Source organism: Rosa rugosa, chromosome 1 (assembly GCF_958449725.1).
Source record: "Rosa rugosa chromosome 1, drRosRugo1.1, whole genome shotgun sequence".
NCBI classification, from domain to species: Eukaryota; Viridiplantae; Streptophyta; class Magnoliopsida; order Rosales; family Rosaceae; genus Rosa; species Rosa rugosa.
Genome location: NC_084820.1, coordinates 31,717,476 through 31,740,685, shown reverse-complemented (window position 1 = coordinate 31,740,685; position 23,210 = coordinate 31,717,476). Strand labels below are relative to the sequence as shown.

General features: G+C 39.9%; 1 pseudogene; it reads left to right on the top strand.

Annotated features, from left to right (window-relative positions):
• Positions 1-18,070: 18,070 nt before the first annotated feature.
• On the top strand, positions 18,071-21,421 carry LOC133724659 (cysteine-rich receptor-like protein kinase 42; annotated as a pseudogene).
• Positions 21,422-23,210: the final 1,789 nt, after the last annotated feature.

Here is a 23,210-nt window from a genome sequence, read left to right as displayed (position 1 = left end):
GGGTCTGTTGTGCACTCAAGAATCACCAGAGTTACGTCCTACCATGACATCAGTAATTCGAATGCTTATACGAAGAGACTTGGCATTGCCAGCGCCATCAAAGCCACCTTTCCTTGATATTGTAAATATGAAACATCATCATCATTAGGTTCTGATTTAAGTACATGTAATCAGAATTTTGAATTCGACGCACTATGGTTTTGAATCTGAACTGTTTTCTATTATATATCAGTTGGAAGATGACTCGGAAGTAAAAAATAAAATCTCTCTCCGAACTGATTGAATATGGACTTGAGCAAATAGGGCCAATTCCGACCCTTGAGTGAAACCTTATCGCTGTGAGAAAAAAAAAAAAAAGCGAGTAATTAATGTGGAAATCTATTTTTGGATAGATGGGGACCCAAAGGGAAAACAAGAAACAATAAAACACAATCAGCCAATGGCTGTTGCAACTTTCCTGTATCTAAGGACTTCACACAAGTCATCTAACGCAAGGTTAGTAACCTGTGGAGGAGGTTGCTCAAAGTAGATAGCACCAATCTCAGCAGATAGATTGCATCTTGAAAGGCCATTCACAACCATATTAACTTCTCGAAACACGTGGCTTATCACACACTCGGAGAAGCTACTTCGTAGATGTAGACAAAAGTTGATAACCGTCTTCAAAGGATGCAGATCATCAACTCTATTATTCATCAGACTAACCAACACTTCAGAATCACACTTTACGACCACTTTGTCCATCCCAAGATTAGCAGCCATTTGTAAACCCAGTAACATGCCCCATGTCTCGACTTCCAAAACCTGACCTTGCCCAATATGAGCAGCAAATCCATGTATCCAGTTACCATGCTGATCTCTAAGAACCCCTCCAGCTCCTATTTTCCCATTTAAATTAGCTCTAGCACCATCGACATTCAATTTGACCTATCCATTACCAGGTTTAAGCCACTTCAAAGCCACGACGATAGTCTGGTCGGTCCTTGTATTCTTCTTTTCCTAAGCAAGATACCATTCAGTGGCACTTTCCATAATGACCTTAACTGGGTTAATAGGGAATTGAAATCCTTCTTCAAAAATATTTTTATTCCTCCATTTCCAAATAGACCAACAAGTGAAGGTAAATAGGACATTCCAATTCATTCCGCCGTAACACTTCATTGTGCAATAACCATTAGCAGCTAGCCATCCTGCCCAATCAATTTGCATAGCTCTTCTAATACTGTCAAAACAGTTGATCTCCTGCCAAATTTTGTTTACTCTAGGGCAATCTCTTAGCAAGTGCAATAAGGATTCAGAATAAGTATGACATATAGGACAAGAATTATCACTTGTGAGCCTTCTCTTCATCCTTTCAGCATTAGTGAGGAGTTTACCTTGAATAATCAGCCACAAAAATATTTTTAATTTTAGAGGCAGACACATTCTCCATAGGAATTTCCAAGCAAATTCATAGTTCTCATCAGCAAATAAGGATAAGTATGCAGATTTCACTGAGAAATGGCCATTAGAAGTTCCACTCCAGATAATTTTATCCTCTCCACCACCTACAAATCCCACAGGCATGCTTAAAATTCTGCTAATAGTATTTTGATCAAAGTGTTGCTCCAAAAAACTGACATTCCACCCTCCATTAGACCAACAATCCTTGACAGAAATGTTGAGATCAATATTCTCAGTGGTTCTTGCACAGTTGAGTAGGGGGCCATTTTGTAACCATCTGTCAGTCCAAAAATTAATGGAAGTGCCCTGCCCAATTCTCCAAATTATTCCTTTTTTCAATAATTGAGCTCCAAAGAGAATACTTTTCCAAGTACTAGAGCAACGAGAAGGTCTCTTATAATTTTCTTCCAATAGAGTTCCATGTTTCAAGTATTTTTGCTGCAGCACCCTACTCCACAAGCCACTTTCACCTTGAATCAACCTCCAGCTTGCCTTGGCAAGCATTGCCTGATTCATATGGATAGAAGATTTAATGCCAAGACCACCAAGATCCTTTGGTTTGCAAATCATATCCCATCGGGCAAGATGGATCTTTTTCTTTCCATTGCAGTCACCCCACAGAAAATCCCTATTTAATTTGTCCAACGAAGAACAAATAGAGATAGGCAATTTTGCAGTTTGCATTGCATAAATAGGTATAGAGGAAGTGACAGCTTGGATCAAAGTTAACCTTCCAGCAAGACTAAGGGTTTTGCATTTCCAGCCGGCCAGCTAGTCTACCTTGGACTTTATCAACAATACCTGCATATGTGTGTTTAGTAATCCTTGCATGAACAAGAGGCATACCAAGATACTTTCCCATGTCTTTTGTAAGAGTTGATCCACATAACCTGCTAATATCTGCAGCTAAAGCATTACTTGTCACGCCCCGAATTTTGAATAAAGAAAATTCAAATCCGAAACGCGAGAACAAACACAAGAAAACAAACATAGAAAAATTATCAAATAAACTAAGCCACAAACAAACTGAACTCATAATGTCAATACCGACTCGTTCTTTAGAGTCACATATTACATTACAGATAGTTTACAAATTAAACTGAATATCAATTCAACCTGTAACCACTCTCACCAACTCACTACACAGCGGAAGACTACAAGTATGAGCGCCCTTCTACACCCACGTGACGGAAAGTCCACCTCAGCTTCGATAACGATCACCCGATATTCTAACCTGCACAATAACCCCTACACCATAGAATAGTGCACCGGGAATGTAAACAACAAACCCGTTAAGCTTTTCAGCCCGTATGAGTAAACTCAAATAAAGTGACTCACGTCACTCATGCTTATAATTTCTCAATTCGTGAGATGAATTAAAGCAACAATATTTAATTTCACAAAACACAACCAAACACACAAAACCATCCTGCAATATCATGCTCACGTAAGTTAACTCATATCAAAATCAACATGCTCTGACTCTCGACTCAAACATCCAATTTCACAATACTTCAATGAATCAATAAAACTCAATTAAGTTTTACACATTTTAAAACACAACGAACTACAAAATCAACCTTCATTTAACTCAACAAAAGTAGTTGTCACCTCAGTGACGTTTCAAATCATTTTTAGTCTTGACAACACAACCACGAAATCACACTTCTTTCCTCTCAACATAAAGCACTTATCACCACAATGACGTGATAAAACATTTCTTGACTCACCACGAGTCTCAACCACAACTGCACTCACATCATTAAAGTAAATAAAACCAGTAATCCCTGCTTAGAAAATTAGTTCAGGAGATCACTAAAAACACACATTTCAAAATCATAGTAATCCCTGCATATAACTTAGTTCAGGAGATTACGATAAAACCAATTAATTCAGAAAATAGTAATCCCTGCATATAACTTAGTTCAAGAGATTACATTAAAACAAATAATAAAAATCATAGTAATCCCTGCATAAAATTTAGTTCAGGAAATTACATTAAAACAATCAATTCAGAACGGTAATCCCTGCATATAATTTAGTTCAGGAGATTACCAAGAAAACAAACAATACAATAATAGAAATAAATAGAAACATTTACTAAAAGCATCCATTAATAACGCCAACCACCACACATGTCATCACACAGAACACCACACAGGTCACCACACAGGTCATCACACAGAACACCACACAGGTCAACAACTCACACTAGAGTCGATGATCACCCATCAACACCAAACTAAAGTCGATAGTCGATGTTCACCCATCGACTCAGACTAAAGTAGATGATCACCCATCAACTCCCAATAAATCATATTAACACGACTCACCCATAATAAGAAAATCAAGTCCCTCTTGGACAATAAAAGAAAGAACCCACACCAACTCTCTTCAAAAACGCATATTTCAAAGGCTTCATGTAACCCCCGTGTTACTCCCCTGAAATACAAATAAAAACGTGTATTCAAAGGCCTCATGTAACCCACGTGTTACTCCCCTGAATACAATGGCAGACAAACTAGAGCTCTAACTGAATCGTAGCCTGTCACCTCGGCCGAGGTTCAAACCTACGATAATAATTGCCTCTGTCACAACTTGTGACCCGGATCCGTAGATCCGAAAACAGTCACCACTGTGACACCAGATCCGTAGATCCGAAAATATTTATAAAGTCCCACACAACTCAACACATCACACTCAACACAAGATACTCTTTAACACAATCACATCAATCAATCACATGATATATTGCACTCCCGAAAAGAGTAAATGCATAATTAATAATGCGAATAATTCTCAAATCATACGCATATCACCATGTCACGCCATCAACATATATATATTCCACTTAATATATATATATATATATATATATATATATATATATATATATATATATATATATATATATATATATACGTAGTCATTCACGCAGGAATAACCACTAATACCAACTATAGTTCATACGTACTAAAACCAAGAAATTCATTTTTATAATAAAACTTCATTTTACTTACCTATGAACCGTTGACGATCAAGTTCATATAATTTTAAAACAAATATTTATTTATGAAAAACGATTTCACAATTTATCACACAATTCTGACTAATAAGTAAACCCGTTCATAAATGAACCACGTGAGATTTACTCACCTCTAAATCCCGCTGCGTCTTCTCTTACAGTCGGGATAAAATACCGGACGTACTGTCAATCACCTAAAGCAAGTACAACCTCGATTCAGCACACGAATTAACAAAAACCATTTAATTTCGAAACACACTAAAAATCCGAAAGTGACGCCAATCGAGGCGAAACTTCATCCAAGACCACCCGAGGTCTCCAGAATACTTGTACGATCAATCCATCAAAATTACAAGTCAATCGGACGACCGAATCCCTACGGATCATAAACCGATCAAACCGAAAACCCTAAAACTTTGAAAATTCATAACATGCTCATACGATTTCCAAAAATTACAAACTATATATTGAAATGCTCGTATCGACGAGTAGATCACACTGAGGAGAAGAAACTGCCCCAGAGGTGGCCGGAGGCCGTCGGAAACCACCACCACAGTGGCGGCACCGCCACCAAACCAAAGTCAAAATTTGACAAAACTTCCAACATGAAAGTTCTTCATCGCAACTCCAATTGAAACTTTCATAACTAGCATAAAGTCTGAATCAAAGCCATTTGGCCGGAATTTACCTCGCAAGTTTTGAAAACCGATGAACCCTAAAATCCCAATCTTCAAAATTCGACCTCCACACTTTGAATCGTTGCAAGCCGCTTGGAGGGAAGCATCTATGTCCTCTGGTCAAGAAAAGCCCTCAAGGATCAAGAGCTATGGTGGCCGGAGGAGGAAGAACCCACGGAGGCGATTTCAACGTCGGCAGCTCTACTTCTCGGCCTTGTACCGCCGTGTACGATGCTTCCAACGACGAATAACCACCACAGACGTGTAGAGGGGACTGAGGAGAGCAGGATTCCCTTTGGAATCGTGCCGATTGGTGGCCGGACGGTGAATAAATCGGCCGGCGAAGGGAGAGGCCGATCGGGCTCGGGAGATAGAGAGAAACTTTCCGAAAATGGAAAGTTGATATTTTTCTGATATTTTCGGATTTTTTTCCTATTTAACCAAAATGGAAACTTTTTCCAACGGCCATAACTTCTTCATACGAACTCCGATTTCCGCGTTCCACATGTCCACGAACTCGTATCAACGCTCGAACCACGAAATCGTACAACGAACACTTTATTAATCCCTGGAAACATTTAGGAATTAATAACAAATTTCCGAGGTCTCACATTACTCACATTAGGGGAGCAGAAAATCAGGGACTTATCAAAATTTACTGTTTGTCCAGATAAATTACAAAACACTTCCAAGCATTGCTTCAAAATCCTTGCTTGATGATCAGTGGCTTCAGCAAAGAGTATGAGGTCATCTACAAAAAAGAGATGTGAAATCTGGGGACCAGATCCAGAAGCTTTGACTGGCTTCCATTCCCCAATTTCAATAGCACTATTAATGAGGTGTGAAAGCTTTTCCATACAAAGAACAAACAAGTAAGGGGAGAGAGGATCACCCTGCCTTATACCTCTTCCAGCCTTAAAAGTAGTCGAAAGTTCTCCATTAACACACACTTGGAAGCTGGTGGAAGTAACACATTCCATGATAAGTTTCACCAAATGATAGGGGAACTGAGCCTCATGAAGGACATGTTCAATGAAACTCCAATTCAATCTATCATAGGCCTTGGATAGGTCAATTTTCTAGCCGAAAAAACCTTTCCTGCCCTTAGAGTTTTTGAACTTATGTAACACTTCTTGAGGTATGAGAATATTGTCAGCAATATGTCTTCCAGGAACAAAGCCAACCTAGTTAGGACTTACAAGCTTTTGTAACATAGGTCTGATTCTAGACACCAAAATTTTTGAAACAACCTTATATAAAGTGTTGCATAAACTTATTGGTCTAAACAGAGACATTTCTCTAGGACTAGGTACTTTAGGGACAAGAGTAATTAAGGTATGGTTCAGACCAGGGGGAATCACTCTTGAAGCAAAGATTGATTGAATAAAATGACAAACTTCATTTTCACATAAATCCCAATGCTTTTGGTAAAAAATCGATGGGTAGCCATCACCTCCGGGGGCTTTAAGGCTACCAATACTAAACATAGCAGCTTTGATTTCAACATTTGAAATATCTCTCTGCATCCAAGAAATGTCCCTATTAGAAAGTTAAGGAAATAGGTAAGGAATGACAAACCTGGAATCCTTAGGCTCTTGAAGAGTAAAGAGAGCTTCAAAGAACTTTGTGGCAATAGTTCTCATCGTCACAGCTTCAGAACATAAGTTGCCTTGCTCATCTAGTAATCCTTCAATCTTGTTTCTTCTTCGTCTTACCAGAGTAGTAAGATGAAAAAATTTAGAGTTTTTATCACCCTCCTTCAGCCATTTAACTCTTGCTTTCTGTTGCCAATACATAGCTTCTTGGTCCCTTAACAGCTCATAGTCCTTTATTAGCTCCTCTTCCAACTTGAAAAGGTATGGGTTGCTTCTGGTGTCCAGAGCCTTCTGAACTCCTCTAAGTCTAGCAAGTAATCTCCTCTTTCTTCTAAAGATGTTCCCAAAGACATTGTCATTCCAATCTTGTAGAGCGACCCCAAGAGACTGAATTTTCTCAATGATGTTCTCATCGTTAGACTCCCAAAAATTCTGCACGAAATCAGCATAACTAGCATGGTTAAACCACATAGCATGAAATCGAAATGGCTTATTTACCCCATGAGCATCACTGTTAGAATGAGATTGAACAAGAATTGGGCAGTGGTCCGATTTCAGCCTGGGAAGGTGGTGTATCAAAGCATCAGGAAATAACATTCTCCAGTCTCCATTACAAAATCCCCTGTCTAATCTCTCTTTAACTCTTTTGTTAGTCCAAGTATAGGCAGTACCCATGTATCCCATATCAATCATTGCAGCATCATGAACCCAGCTTCTTAATCCTCCAAATCTTCCCACTAAAGCGCCCCCATTGTTATCGTCGCAACTCAGCAGTTCATTGAAATCACCAATGACTAGCCACAGTAATTGCAGGTTACTGTTAATGTGACTAAGATATCTCCATAAATTTTGTCTGACCGTAAAGCAGGGGTTAGCATAAACAGCAGTGAGCAACCAATTTTGGTGGCTCAACCCAGTTACCTTAACTGATAAAGATTGCATATTGTTATCTACAAATTCAATATCAATCTTGTTTTTGTCATAAAGAATCCAAATTGATACGGCTAAATAGCCTCACAATTTAACCCTGCAAAATGTAGTTGTCAGTATAGGATAAGCAGAGATCGTTCAGTCCGTGGATTGTAAGGTACACCTACACAAAAATGTCAATTAACAAATAAAAGAATAAAATGGGGGTTTTGAAATTTGGTTCCTAATCTACTTAAAATAAAAACAAAACAAATAAACCTATATACAATGATCGACTTCCCTAACCTAGACCAATATCACTCGGAAATTACTAAGTGTAAAAACAGAAAATCCATTTCAACATGCTACAAAAACGTGTCCAACTTAAATGCCTAGATAAGAGCCCAAATGAAAAGCCTCAGCGGATCAATCCATTTATCTAATTCGTTCTAATGTAGGCTTGGATCGGAAAAGTCCTTAGCCCAATACTACTAATTTTTGAAAACACTCAGCGTAATTCTCTTAACTAGTAGTATTATCTAACCCTCGAATCAACTCACACGTGCAAATTAACCATTACACATAGAATTTAACACGTAATTTCCAGAATCGTTTAATCATTAAAGCATGATTTTTACCACTTGTTAGAACTAATTACTACTTGTTTAACTCAACGTCTTAACAAATAACAATTACTCTTGGCAAATTAAGCAAACACACAAGAACTCTCACCGTTATTCTAGGATGAAAACTTATTAACCTAACTCTGAAAATTACCTAAACACTTAAAAGGGCACAAGATTGTAACATGCATCATCAAAAAATTCTCGAAATCAACTCAATAATAAACTGAAAATCTCAAAAATATTAATAAAAATATTCTGAAAATTTCATGTCTCCAATTACACAACTCGCACATCCAAACACACAAAACCGAAACAAAAAATGTAAGTAGAGTCATAGATACACTTTGAAGCTTTCCTCAGCGGCTTGGTAACAAGGTGATGAACTCGTCTCTACTATGGTGATGGAGCATCATTGACTCAGCGCCTAAGAACTTCGTAGATTGATGGATGGATGATGGTCACGGTCTTGTAGGTGTTGGAGGTTTGAGGAGTGAATTAGGCAGTGTCTTGGAATAGTTTTTGGCCAGGAAGTGATAGGCAAGGAAATGATAGGCCAGGAAGTGATAGGCAAGGAAGTGATGTCAATTCTGGTCAGGACGTTGCCTATTTATAGGGGAGCATTGGTTGGCTTTTGTCGATCATACCCTTCATCATTTGGACAGATTTCCCAACTGAAAATGTCTCCTTTATGGCCTTAATTCCTCTCATAATGGGGTCTTTTAACAAGCTGAAACGTCTTTCTCTTATTTATTTTCCAATTGAAAACGTCTTTCTCCTTTATTCCCCTTCTTCATTGCTTGGTCAAACGTCTTAAATGCTTTATTTTCTGATTCCATCATTGTTGTTTCCAAGAGTTCCACCAGGCAAGGTTTCCTACAACAAGGAGGAGAATATCAGATTTTTTTAGAGAAAATAAAGGGAATTAAAATGTAAAGACTGCAAAAACAGTCGACAGTGAGGAATCCTGATCCAGCTAGGTTTTTTCATTAATTTTGCATTTTCCACCTATTTCACGCCAAATACTCGACAAGACTCTGAAAACGACTCAATGACTCAAAACACGAAACTAAGGGAGAAACAAGGCTAAAATGGGGCACATACTCAATAATATCGTCGCACTTTGTGCTCCTATCACAAATATAATACCGCCAGAGAACCCAGCTGCCTCTACAACTTCAGCATCAGGAAACCCAAGTTTTCTTAAGAAATTTGTAACCTTAGAGAATTGTACTCTAGGTTCACAGATTATAAGAATATCTATCTTTTGCATTTGGATAAGGTCAGCAATAGCTGACTTGAACTTCTTCCCTCCAGCACCACACACATTCCAAGAAATTATTTTAAACATTATAAACACAGTGGAGGGGGAAGGTTACCCTAACATGTCATAGTGACCTCCTCCCCACTAGGAGAGGAGTTGACAACAGTAGTTGTGTCACGCCCCGAATTTTGAATAATCAATTCAAATCCGAAACATGATTAACATCAATACAAATAACGTCCTGAATTTTTTTCTCACAAACAACCACACTTCACACCTCTCAATATTACAAAAACCAATCTTCAATTTACTTATTACATCACACTCTCACAACTTAATTTACAATACTCAAAAGAGCATAATAAACCTCACAATATAAATCCAGATTTACCCAATGCAATTTCTCTAAGCAGCTCGATCACCTTCCCGATTCGCCTGACCTGTAGGATTACCCGCTACACCGTTTGAATAGTGTACCGGGATTGCAACAATACAAACCCGGTAAGCTTTTTGCAAAGCTCGTATGAGTAAATGAAAGGATTGCACGATTTAAAGTAACACAATCAACTCAAGCACATTTTAATTTTGTTTTGCATAAGAATTGAAGTGTACAACATCACTTCAAGCATCAATCAACTCACATCTCATCATGACTACTCAATAATAAACAACTTCTTACTCAATATATACTCACAGGCTTATGATTTATTTATATAAATCATCCCATGCAGTATATTATACTTACAGGCTTATGATTAAATATATTAATCACCCCATTCAGTATATCATACTTACAGGCTTATGATTAATTATATTAATCACCCCATTCAGTATGTCATGTCATACCCAAGGGCATATGATAACTCGTTTATCCCCCAAGCAGTATGACGGCAGACAGACTAGAGCTCTAACTGTATCGTAAAGTGTCACCTGGGCCAAGGTTCACCTTACGAATGACTGCTTTTCTCAATTCACTCGACTCCTCATTTAATTCATCTCAACGACTCAACTATCGCACTTTACTCAATTACCCATTATCATAGACAACACAACATCTAAGATAAATCACATATTCCAAAGGTAATGCTCAAAATATAACTCAGTAAATCACACCATCCAATATATATTCCACGTAAATATATATATACGTAGTCACCCACACAAGAGTGACCACTAATACCAACTATAGTTCACATGCAATAAAATCTAGAAATTCATTTTTATAGTTTAAATACATTTTACTTACCTATGGACCGTAGTCGATCAAGTCCATATAATTTAAAACAAATATTTATTTTCATAAAACAATTTCCACAATTTCTCAATTAAATAAAATCACCGAATTTCGGTTCGTGAATGAACCATGTGCGATTTACTCACCTCGATATTCCCGCTGCGTCTTCAATTCAACACAATACACACTGAAATCGCTCACCCAAGGAAGACCGTCAATCACCTAATCACACATGACCTTAACTTAGCCAATAACTCAAAAACATATTCAAACGACAATCCAACGGTCGGATCGAAATTAAATGATGATCCAACGGTCGGATCCTCACGGATCGCCCTTAGGATCACCCTCCAAAAATCATCACGAAGATCCAACGGTCGGATCTCCCTGAATCGTCCTTACTAACATCTTCACAAATTTATACGAAAATCCAACGGACGGATTCTCACGAATCGCCTCCCTAATCACTGTTTTGCATTTATACGAAGATCCAACGGTCGGATCTTCGCCCATGACCACACAAAGCCACTGGGACAGTCATAAGATCATCATATCAAAACTACAAGTCCATCTGACGGTCCTAACTTCACAGATCACAAATCTAACGATCGAAATCGATCTAAACTTAAAAATTCATAACTTAATCATACGATATCCAAAAATTGCGTATAATATATCGAAATGATCGTATTGAAATATAGAATCTGAAAATGTACAGAAACCATATTTTTGACCCCCGGAGGTGGCCGGAAAGGGCCGCCGGAGTTAGTGGCAGAGCCGCCGCCGACCACCACCAATGGTGTCGGGGTCGGGCTGCTCTTCTTCCTCTCATCATGCTTAACAACTTTCATAACTACCATGTAAGCTGAAAATGACCGGAAGTGGTTGAAATTACCTAAAACAGTCGAGGTGGCCGGAATTTTTCCAAAAACCGGCGAGAATTTGCAGAAGCCGGCGAAGCTCCGATCAACGTAAAAATGTCCTCCTTTCGCTTCGATTCCTTCAGGAGACTTGTTCAGAACTTAAAGACGAACTCACTGGTTCAAGAATCACTCAAAACGAAGCTCTACAGCTCAAGATATCTTGATCGAAAGCGTCGGTGGCCGGAAAATTTCCAGAATCCGGCGAGCTTGAATTCCGACGTAAAAACTTCAACGAAACGCTTCGATTCCTTCTGGAGAGTTGTTCAGAACTTCAAGGCGAGCTCACTGGTTCAAGAATCACTCAAAACGACATCCTGTAGCTCAAGATATTTGGATCGATAGCTCCGGTTTCGTTCTTGGTTGGGTTTGACTTGTAGCCACTGCTACGGGCCACGCCGCCGTGTGAGGCTGCTTCTGGGAGCTTCAGGAAGTTGAGGCGAGCTCGAGGATGAAGTTTGGTGAGGATTGATGGCCTGTAGCTCGAGTTATCACAATTGGACCCAATCGGGTTTTAAAACGAAACCGTGTTTCCGCCGCCGTTTTCCGGTTGTGCCGCGGTGCAAGGATGCCACTGCAGCAGTGCAAGGTCTAGGCGAGGCTAATGGAGGTGGTTCGACGTCTTGAGGTGGCCTGAGGAGGGAGAGAGAGATCGAAGAATCCGTGCTCTGTTTTTGCTGGGTTCGGCCGTGAGAGAGAGAGAGTGAGATTTCTTCTGCTTTCTTTGTTGAATGATTTTCAATTATGCATAAACACGTAAGCAAATAAAGCACCGGTCTTGATTGATCCACTAATGCTTAAATCACGGAATACCCTACCTTTAAATCAAAGGTGTTTGCCACCATTTCACTTTGCTTAAAGAAGACAAAACTCGGTTATTACAAGTTGTCTCTTCATTACATATTGCAGCATTTTGCATTATAATTTGATCAACAAAGTCACTAACCTTATCAGGATGGGAGGATGAAACATAACATGCAGAATGTTTCAGCTTATCCTCCTCAGGTGGGCAGTGATCAAAGGTTGCTTGTGTACTGGTCGAAGCAGAGAATGGAAATTTGATGATGAAAATGTCACTCTTTCAATGTACTATAGACATGACACGACTGTTTTAAAGAAAGAAACAATACTTATGTGCATACTGTGTATGAGTGTATCCAACTCTTTTATTAACCATCAAAAAGTCAAATCAACCTTCAAAATATCAATGTAAACAAAAATCATTTAATTATGCAATTGCATTATACAAATGAAAAGTTCTTGTGAAGTTAATATTTTCATGACCAACCATCAATTTGTTTGATGCAATTTGACGAATAAACAATTTATGTTTATATTGATTTATTTTTTACATAAATAATATTTGAAGATTGATTTAACTTTTTAATGATTAAATTTTTAAACTTTAGTGCCGAATGAATATACACGTTTAAGCATAGTCCATAATCCACTTAAACCCAAATCATCGAGTTATGTTCAACTGTCCGTTGTGACTTCAATCGGGATAAGTGAAACATCACTTAACAATGAGAGAGAGTGTCACAAAGAGAGACGTCTCCACCAAATGAGGAGTAAACGTGGCGAGCGTGCGATAGACCTGTAAATAATGCAGGGTACAAGTCCACCATTGGGTGGTCTCCACCAAATCAGGAGTAAACGTGGCGAGCGTGCGATAGACCTGTAAATAATGCAGGGTACAAGTCCACCATTGGGTCCTCTCCACCAAATCAGGAGTAAACGTGGCGAGCGTGCGATAGACCTGTAAATAATGCAGGGTACAAGTCCACCATTGGGTGGTCTCCACCAAATCAGGAGTAAACGTGGCGAGCGTGCGATAGACCTGTAAATAATGCAGGGAACAAGTCCACCATTGGGTCCCACTGGGACGGTGCCGTTGGGAAAGCTAAGACCAACAAGCACAGCATCATCTTCAATTCTTCATCTCCTCTCTCATTCTCTCCCTCTTCACATGTCAACTTCACACCTTCACTGTCTCACAACTAACTTGCCTTTTTGCCAGCAAAGTCATAAAACCAATGACACAGACAGAATTGAATATATATATATATATATAGAGACAATGTAAAGGAAAAGATGTTTTGGCTAAATTGTATTAATTGTATTCAATCCTGTAACATATATACAAGGCACCTACTGCATTTCTTGTGGTTCTCCAACAAGTTAGGAGACCAGTAAGGAAAGACAGTTATCACAGTTACAATTGGAATCAAAGACTATACTAACAAATCAAAACTACTTAATACAAATATATTCTTGCATATCAAGACAATCCCAATTCAATGCTGCGAGATATACTTTCCAACACTCCCCCTCAAGTTGGAGAGTGTATATCAATAACTCCCAACTTGCACATGAGCTGTTTGAACTTTTCCTTTCCCAAAGCTTTTGTGAACACATTTGCTAATTGTTGTGAAGAAATCACAAATCGTGTAACAACTTCACCTTTAACAATTTTGTCCCGAATAAAATGACAATCCATTTCAATATGTCTAGTTCTCTCATGAAACACAGGATTCTTAGCAATGTGCAATGCAGCCTGATTATCACAATGTAAGACAGCAGGACTTGGAACAGGCATATGCAAATCGGTCAATAAATAGCGTAGCCAAGTAAGCTCACAACAAGTACCTGCCATTGCTCTATATTCAGCTTCTGCACTTGATAAAGACACAGTCTTTTGCCTCTTGGTCCTCCATGAAATTAAAGAATCTCCTAGGAACACACAATAACCAGTAGTAGAGCGGCGGGTAATAGGACAACCCGCCCAATCAGAGTCACAAAACGCCTTCAGGTTTAAAGAATTATTGGCATGGAGAAGCAAACCTTGGCCAGGAGATGACTTCAAGTAACGAACAACTCGAAGGGCAGCAGTCATATGTTGCAAGCGAGGTTCATGCATAAACCGGCTAAGAATATGTACTGAGTATGTGATGTCGGGTCTAGTAATGGTCAAATAAATCAGCCGACCAACTAGGCGCCGATATGAGGCAGGATCTTTGAGTAATTCTCCTTTGTCTGAAAGCTTTGATTCTTCCATGGGAAACTCAACCGGCTTAGCACCCAAGTAGCCGCTATCTTTGATAATTTCCAAGGCATATTTGCGTTGAGATATGTAAATGCCTTTCTTAGAACGAGCTACCTCAATGCCAAGGAAGAATTTCAGATCACCAAGGTCCTTGATGCGAAAACGAGTATGGAGGAACTGTTTCAGAGCATTAATAGACTCCATATTGTTTCCTGTTATCAGAATGTCATCCACATAGATTAACAATACAGTGAGAGATGTACCATGCTTGCGGACGAACAAGGAATAGTCAGCTTTGGACTGAGAGAAACCAGCAGCAAGAATGGCCTCTGTGAACTTAGAAAACCATTGACGAGAGGCCTGTTTGAGTCCATACAACGACTTGTGAAGGCGACACACTAGATTCTCCCCCTGTCGCCGAAGACCAGGAGGAGGAGACATGTAAATTTCCTCCAATAAATCACCATTCAAAAAAGCATTATTGACATCTAATTGATGTAAGGACCAATTTAGACTAGCAGCAACAGCAAGAAGGCAACGAACAGTGACCATTTTGGCAGTAGGAGAAAAAGTATCGTGATAGTCGATACCTGCGGTCTGAGTAAAACCCCGAGCAACAAGACGAGCCTTATAGCGCTCGACAGAACCGTCAGCCTTGCGCTTGACTCGATACACCCATTTACAGCTGATTGGGCGTTTTCCAGGAGGCAAAGGAACGAGACTCCATGTCCGATTATCAATGAGGGCCTGAAGCTCAGAATTCATAGCTTCCTGCCATTTGGGATCAACTGATGCAACCTCATAAGAAGTCGGCTCCTCATCCCGACTAACATTAGCAATATAACTGAGGTGAGCAGGGGAATACCGATCATATGAAATGTAATGACAGAGTGGATACCGCGTACCTGGTGTGAAACGGGACAAGGCTGAGGACAATTGATGCGGAGGCAGAATCACCTGCGAGCAAACGTAGTCCTTTAGGCGAACGTTGGCTTCTCGAGAGCGCTGAGAACGACGAAGCGGTTCAGCGGGAACAATGGGAAGAGGGTCAGGTTGAATGGCTTCGATTGGGTCGACATCAACTGGGGGCTGCTCGGGTAAATCAACGGAAGAAGTGGAATTAGGAGGAGGAGACGAATGGGTGGGGGCCAAAGAAGAGCCGGACGACTCAGGCGGAGGAGGAGAGGACGGCGTGATCGCCGGTGCTGGGACTGTAGGGCGGCGAACATAGGTTTTGATAGTGGAGGGTGGAGGCGGAATACGTGGTGGAAAGGGCAGTGGATTGGGTGGTGGAGAGGGCGATGGATTGGGTGGTGGAGAGGGCGGTGGAGTATGTGGTGGTGGAGATGGCGATGGCATGGTCTCTGAATCGGGGAAAGGAGAAGAACGCGTGTTTGGTGAAGAAGGAGGACTGAAGAAAAGGTCAGAGACTAAAGGGAGAGGAATGGGCTGGGCCGTTGGATTTGTTTCGGTTGGGCTTGTGTTTGGTAAATGGTGGAATTTGTCCTCAAGAAAAATGACATCTCTATTAGTGAAAATTTTTCGAGTCTCAATATCGTAGAGTTTGTAAGCCTTCTGTCCCATGGGATAACCTAGAAAAATGCATTTGGTAGCACGAGGAGAAAATTTTGAAGACGGGTTGGGAATGGTTGCGAAAGCAATACACCCAAATACTCGCATCCGAGAATAATCAGGAAGTTTATGATGAACAATTTCAAAAGGTGTTTTCCGGTGAAGCAGCAAGGTGGGAAGACGATTGATGATATATACGGCAGTGAGGACACATTCTCCCCAAAAATTAATGGGTAGATGTGACTGAAAACGAAGGGCACGAGCGGTTTCAAGGATATGTCGATGTTTCCGCTCAACGACACCATTTTGCTGCGGTGTATAAACACAAGAATGTTGAAAAAGAACACCCTCTTCAAGAAAGAAATTTTGTAATGAAAGAAATTCAGCCCCATTATCTGAACGAAGTTGTTGAACTTTTGTGTTGAATTGAGTGTTTACATAATTAAAAAAACGACGGAGTAAAGGTTGTGTTTCACTTTTGTGTCGCATTAAGAAAATACATGTAAATCGGGAAAAATCATCCACAATAGTCAAAAAGTAATGAGCACCAGAAAGAGAAGGAATTTTATGACGTCCCCAAATATCACAATGAATAAGAGAAAAACATTTCGAAGTTGAAATTGAACTGGAAGGAAAAGGTTGGCGAGTTTGTTTCGCCAATGGACAAACGTCACATTTATGATTAGAATCAAAATTAAAATGGAGAGAATTATTAGCTAAAAATTGGAGACGAGCAGAGGAAAGGTGACCCAAACGACGATGCCAAAGATCAGAGGATATGATGAGATTGCAAGCGAAGTGAGAGGAAGGAGAAGTTGAAGCCAACGCCACAAGGTAGTAGAGGTTACCACGTCGCTTACCCACACCAATTATCGTCCTCGTAGCCAAGTCCTGTAAAATACACCAAGATGGGAAAAATGTCACTGAACAAGATAAATCATCGATTGTTTTGCCAATAGACATAAGATCAACTCTAAAACTTGGCACACAGAGGACATCATTTAATTGAAAAGAATCATTAAATTGAATTGATCCAGTCATAGAAATGCCAGCCGTGTCTCCACTAGGTAATGAAACTGGTGCCAAAGAAGGATGCTTGATATTTGTCAATGATGTAGGAGAAGAAGTAATATGATGAGTTGCTCCGCTGTCGAGTATCCAACGATTTGGAGCAACAGGTAACAAACTTGTAGCATATTCAGTTGCAGAAGCAGCATTGGCTTGAGGAATTTGTGGTGTAAAGTAGTTGCCAGTACCAATTCTACTATTGGAAGTTTCAGAGAAAAAATCGTCACCAATTGCCATTGAAAAAAAAGTGCAAGGCTGCTACTTAATAGCAGAAAAAACTGCTTGTAATTGGCAGGAAAAAATTGGAAATTTGGAATGGAGAGACTGCTAGTGGCGGCAGAGAGAAGAAGAAGAGCCAGGAATTATTCCTGCTTTGATACCATAAAGGAAAAGATGTTTTGGCTAAATTGTATTAATTGTATTCAATCCTGTAACATATATACAAGGCACCTACTGCATTTCTTGTGGTTCTCCAACAAGTTAGGAGACCAGTAAGGAAAGACAGTTATCACAGTTACAATTGGAATCAAAGACTATACTAACAAATCAAAACTACTTAATACAAATATATTCTTGCATATCAAGACAATCCCAATTCAATGCTGCGAGATATACTTTCCAACACAATGCAGCAAAATCTCATCATGTACATGTTGGCCGGTGATGATATGTATACACAAATTAATCTTGTTACTCTCCCATAGTCCCATTGATCAAAGCTAGCAACCTCCACAAATCCAAGGCATGCATACCAAAACCTCAACATGCATGGCTCTTCTTCATCTTCATCTTCTTCTCGCTTTTCTACCTTTTTCTCTGTGATCCCAGAACCTCGGAAGCTGGCCTCTACTGCGGAGCTGCCAAGCCACCACCAAACACTAGCTTCATTCCAACTTTTGTCGCAGAAATGGAGAGTTTATCAGAGCTCATCACCAAACACCACTGGGGCACCCATTTCTTTAACTCCACGCCCCCCATGCATGTACGGCCTAGCGCAATGCTACAACGACCTGTCGCACACTGATTGTCTTCTCTGCTACGCCGCCAGCCGCACCGAGATCCCCCGCTGCCTCCCCTCCCTCTCCGCCCGCATCTTTCTCGACGGCTGCTTCCTCCGCTGCTACGACAACGTACTACAGCTTCTTACTCCGAAGCTTCCGTCCCCGCCGTCGACTCCGTCGTCTGCGGCCAAGAAGACGCGGCGGTGTTTAAGGAGAACGTTGCGGAGGTGATTGAGAGGGTTAAGAGGTCCGCGGCGGAGAATGGGGGGTTTGGGGTAGGGGAAGTGGGTGGGGAGGTGTATGCTTTGGGGCAGTGCTGGAAGACGGTGGATGGTGATGGGTGTAGAGAGTGTTTGGAGAAGGGAGGTGAGGCGGTGAGAGGGTGTGGGTTGAAGACAGAAGGCAAGGCTTTGAATGCTGGATGTTACTTGAGGTATTCGACTCGGAAGTTCTATAATGACGAGGGTGAAGCAGAGCATGAGCATGGTTAGTTATTTATGTTCTTCCAAATTGATCTTTCATTGTTATCGAACTGTTCGAGTTTTTACTTTTTAGTTAAGTTGGTCTTTAGTTGACTGCTAAACCGAGCATTGGATTCTTAAGATAGAACTGTTCGAGTAATCTGTGTTATAGTTTATCTGGAGTTACTATGTCTTATTGCTTAATCTTACTATTCTTGTTCTGTTCTCACTTTTTCTTGGTTACCAACCAGAATATATAGGAATGGTTTTGACTTTTTTGAATTTGAATTGTTTTAGTTAATCTGAAATTGTATGTGCAGGGTTTACAGATAGAAGGGGAATCATCATAGCAATTGTTTTGGGAGCAGTTGCTTTCACAATGCTGTCTCTCTTTGCTGCTTATGCAGGCTATACAAACCTGCAGGTGCAGATCAGAAAAGGTATGAACTTTTGAGAAAAAACTGTCATTGTTGCATTTAGGATATAGATTTTAGGCTTCAGTAATGAGATTTATTCTTTGTTCAGAGTGCAGTAATTCTAGGCTTGGTGTCAATAAGCATTAGCAAGTATTCTGGCTTGAGTTTCAAGTATGAAACACTAGAGAAGGCCACAGATTATTTTAACACCTCGAGAAAAATAGGGGAAGGGGGAGGTGGTACTGTGTTTAAGGGGACTCTTCCGAATGGCAAAACCGTAGCTGTTAAGAGATTGTTCTACAATACCAGGCAATGGGTAGATGAGTTCTTCAATGAGGTGAATTTGATCAGTGGAATTCAGCACAAGCACCTAGTGAAGCTTTTGGGTTGTAGCATTGAAGGCCCTGAGAGCCTGCTGGTGTATGAATATGTGCCTAACAGGAGCCTCGATCAATTCCTTTTCGGTAATAGTCCTCTCTTTTCATGACTCAAAAAGGTTTAGATCTTTCTCAAACTTGTAGCATTTTGATCATGTAAGAATTAAGATTCTGGTTGAGAACATTTTTAAACTAGGATTGCAGGGATGACGGTGACAAAGATTTTTAATCTACTTGGTTTTTAAACTATGCAGATAAGAACAACGATCAGTTTCTTAACTGGAAGCAGCGGTTTGATATTATTGTCGGAACAGCTGAAGGGATTGCGTATCTTCATGAAGGCTCTGAAGTAAGAATAATCCACAGGGACATAAAAAGCAGCAATGTTCTTCTGGATGAGAATCATAGCCCAAAGATTGCAGACTTTGGCCTTGCTCGGTGTTTTGCTTCCGACAAGATCTCATCTTAGCACCGGCATTGCTGGAACACTGTAAGTTCTAATTTATGGTCTCGAACTCATCAGCTACATCGTTTACTAGATTAAAATTAGCAGCAATTCTGCACTTTTTTGTTAGTGTAATTACTAATTACTGCCTTGTAAAATTAGTGCATTTCTTCTTTCTTCAACCACCTAAGATGGATTCTTAAAATCTTTTAGTCCCATCTAACAATGCTGCTAATTATAAATGGCTATGCAGAGGTTATATGGCCCCAGAGTATCTTGTTCAAGGGCAACTTACAGAGAAAGAAGACGTTAATTTATAGCTTCGGAGTGCTAGTTCTCGAGATTGTGTCTGGTATGAGGAATAGCACCTTCAAACAGGCGGACACTGACTTTGATTCACTACTACACAAAGTAAGTTGTGCAACTCTTGGACATAGCAAAGAGACTGCTGTTTTACATTTTGGGATAAAAGAAACAAGAGCTTATCAGACCATCTTACGTTTGGGTTTCAGGTTTGGAAACACTACAGATCAAACAAGTTGGCCGACGTGGTTGATCCTTGCTTGAGAGATCATGAGTTGCCAGCAAAAGAGGTATCAAATGTTCTTCAAATTGGACTTCTGTGCACACAGGCCTCAGTTGCTTTGAGACCATCTATGGCTGAAGTAGTTCTAATGCTAACAGCCAACAAAGAAAGTGACATTCCCATTCCAAACCAACCTCCCTTTCTAAATGCCACGACGCTAGAGCAAGCCAGGTCCATTAGGTCTAATAGCGCAAACAGCTTCGTCTCAAATACTTTAACGAAAGTTGAGATGTCCTACACCTCATCAGAGTCTTCCACCACGCCTAGTTTGGATAATATGGGACATATATCAACAAAATGAGTAAGCTCTTGCAGAAGTAGCAGGTTTCCCACGTCTTAAACTTGTTCAGGCAAGCATGCTTGGAGGTCAGGTCAGTATGCAGAAGCAGAAATGCAGAATTAGAGAGATTAGAGAGCTTACCGGAATTCAGAACCGAAAGATATTCAGATTTTTGGTTCCCTGTCTCGTTCATAAACTTGTCTGTCATATTATCTTTATAAAATGGAAGCGCACACATGACTTCAGTTTCATATAGGTGACGGAACGCTGTCAGAGAGATGTAGCAAGTGCCGATGCAACATAGTGGTCAGTGGACTACATGTTAACAGCAGAAATACTGAAATAGTACACTTCATATAAACCAAGATGACATTGTTCAGAGGAACTCATTTGATCGAGCTTCCTATTGAAATGGATTGTTAAAAGAGACATTTTTTAAACAGAAACTGAAATAAACTTGTTTCTATGTGGTCTTCCAATTGTCTGTAGATTTCATGGAATATTTGAATTTAAGTGCTGCTATACTTCATCAATTCACATATCATTATGTCAAAATCTATGAACATCTATCTTTAGTTTTGAATTTCATCATAGAAAAGAAAACTACAAATGATATGTGAATTTCATCATTTGATCGAGCTTCCTATTGAAATGGATTGTTAAAAGAGACATTTTTTAAACAGAAACTGAAATAAACTTGTTTCTATGTGGTCTTCCAATTGTCTGTAGATTTCATTGAATATTTGAATTTAAGTGCTGCTATACTTCATCAATTCACATATCATTATGTCAAAATCTATGAACATCTATCTTTAGTTTTGAATTTCATCATAGAAAAGAAAACTACAAATGCTATGAAGATTCATCCTTGGACCAACATGCCTCACCAAGTTGACTAACAACTTCTGCTGTGATGCCTATTGTATCTCATCATGGAAGGTCCGAACTCAACTTTGATTCAAAAACAGTATTGGATATGTATGAAAAAAGAGTCGTTCCTTTCGTTTCTATACGTGTACGCGGCATTGCATATTGATGCAATGCGATGACATTCGTCTTGAATGGAGCGAAATCGTTGAGTACTTGTGAAGGTTTGATGTGTAGAGAGACCTTTTGGTGAAAAGACAGAAAATTGAGCGAGAAAACGAAGCTGAGAGAAATGTGATTTTCACCAATTGCTTTCATTCTGTTTCCACAAGACTATTTATACATAGGATTGAATCTAGCTGAGGAATACTTTTTATAAATTTCTAGAAGACCTTATAACAAAATTTTTTAGATAATTTTCAGAGATTCTTCACGCGTTCTATGCATTGATAAGCATGCAGGTGCATTCTGTGATTGATTTTGGTTATCTGGGAGCTGAGCATGCTTAGTTTTAATACCTTTGGCGACCACCTCTTTCCCCATAAACAAACCTAAACAATTATGCAAAAACGATCAAACTGCAATCACCATGGTCGCCCTTTCTTTTCCTAAAACTCTCATTCCCAGTTGTAATCAAGACCAGAGTTGATGAACTTCCACTTCCATCCCTTGTCGTCAAAATTACATCTTTAGATCTAGAGAAAGGGAGAGGAATTGTGAACTACAGCTTGGTCGGATTAAAACAGAGGCAGTGTGCTTCTAGAAATATACTACGTAGGCTACCATGTAGGTTTTGTGGGAAACCTAACAAATTGCTGTGAACGCAGTCTCATATATAGTGAGCCGCATACGACCATATGGTACCCTGCCATGAGCTACTAGCGTAGACCAATAAAATGGCAAGTGGCGAAAAAAAACCAAAATCGGATCTCTCTTGTTTCATGAGAGGAACAAGTTTGAAGGCAACAGTGGCCCAACCGCCCAACTAATATAATTGGGTTGGGCAGGATCGATTAAGCACTGTAATCAAGCTTAATGACGTAAATTATCCCACGCCACACACTTGCCAGTGAGGCTAACGACACTCACTCTCCGCTAGCGAGGATAATTGCTCTCAGATTCATGCCAGCAAGAGAGGCTAACGATGTCAATACAAATTAGCTAACGATATACACACCTATGTTGGCGAGGCTAACGAGTAACGACGCTAATGAATATGCAAGCTAATGATATCCATGTATACTGGCCAAGCTAGAGAGGAGCTGCCCCGTGCAAGCTACAGAGGTAATGACGTTTTAATCATGCAAACAATCGGACAAGTGAGGTTAAGTACACAAAAAGATCTGTGGGAATTTTCTTTGAATTTCTGTTTCCTTTTCAAAATCACGACCCCGCCCCTGC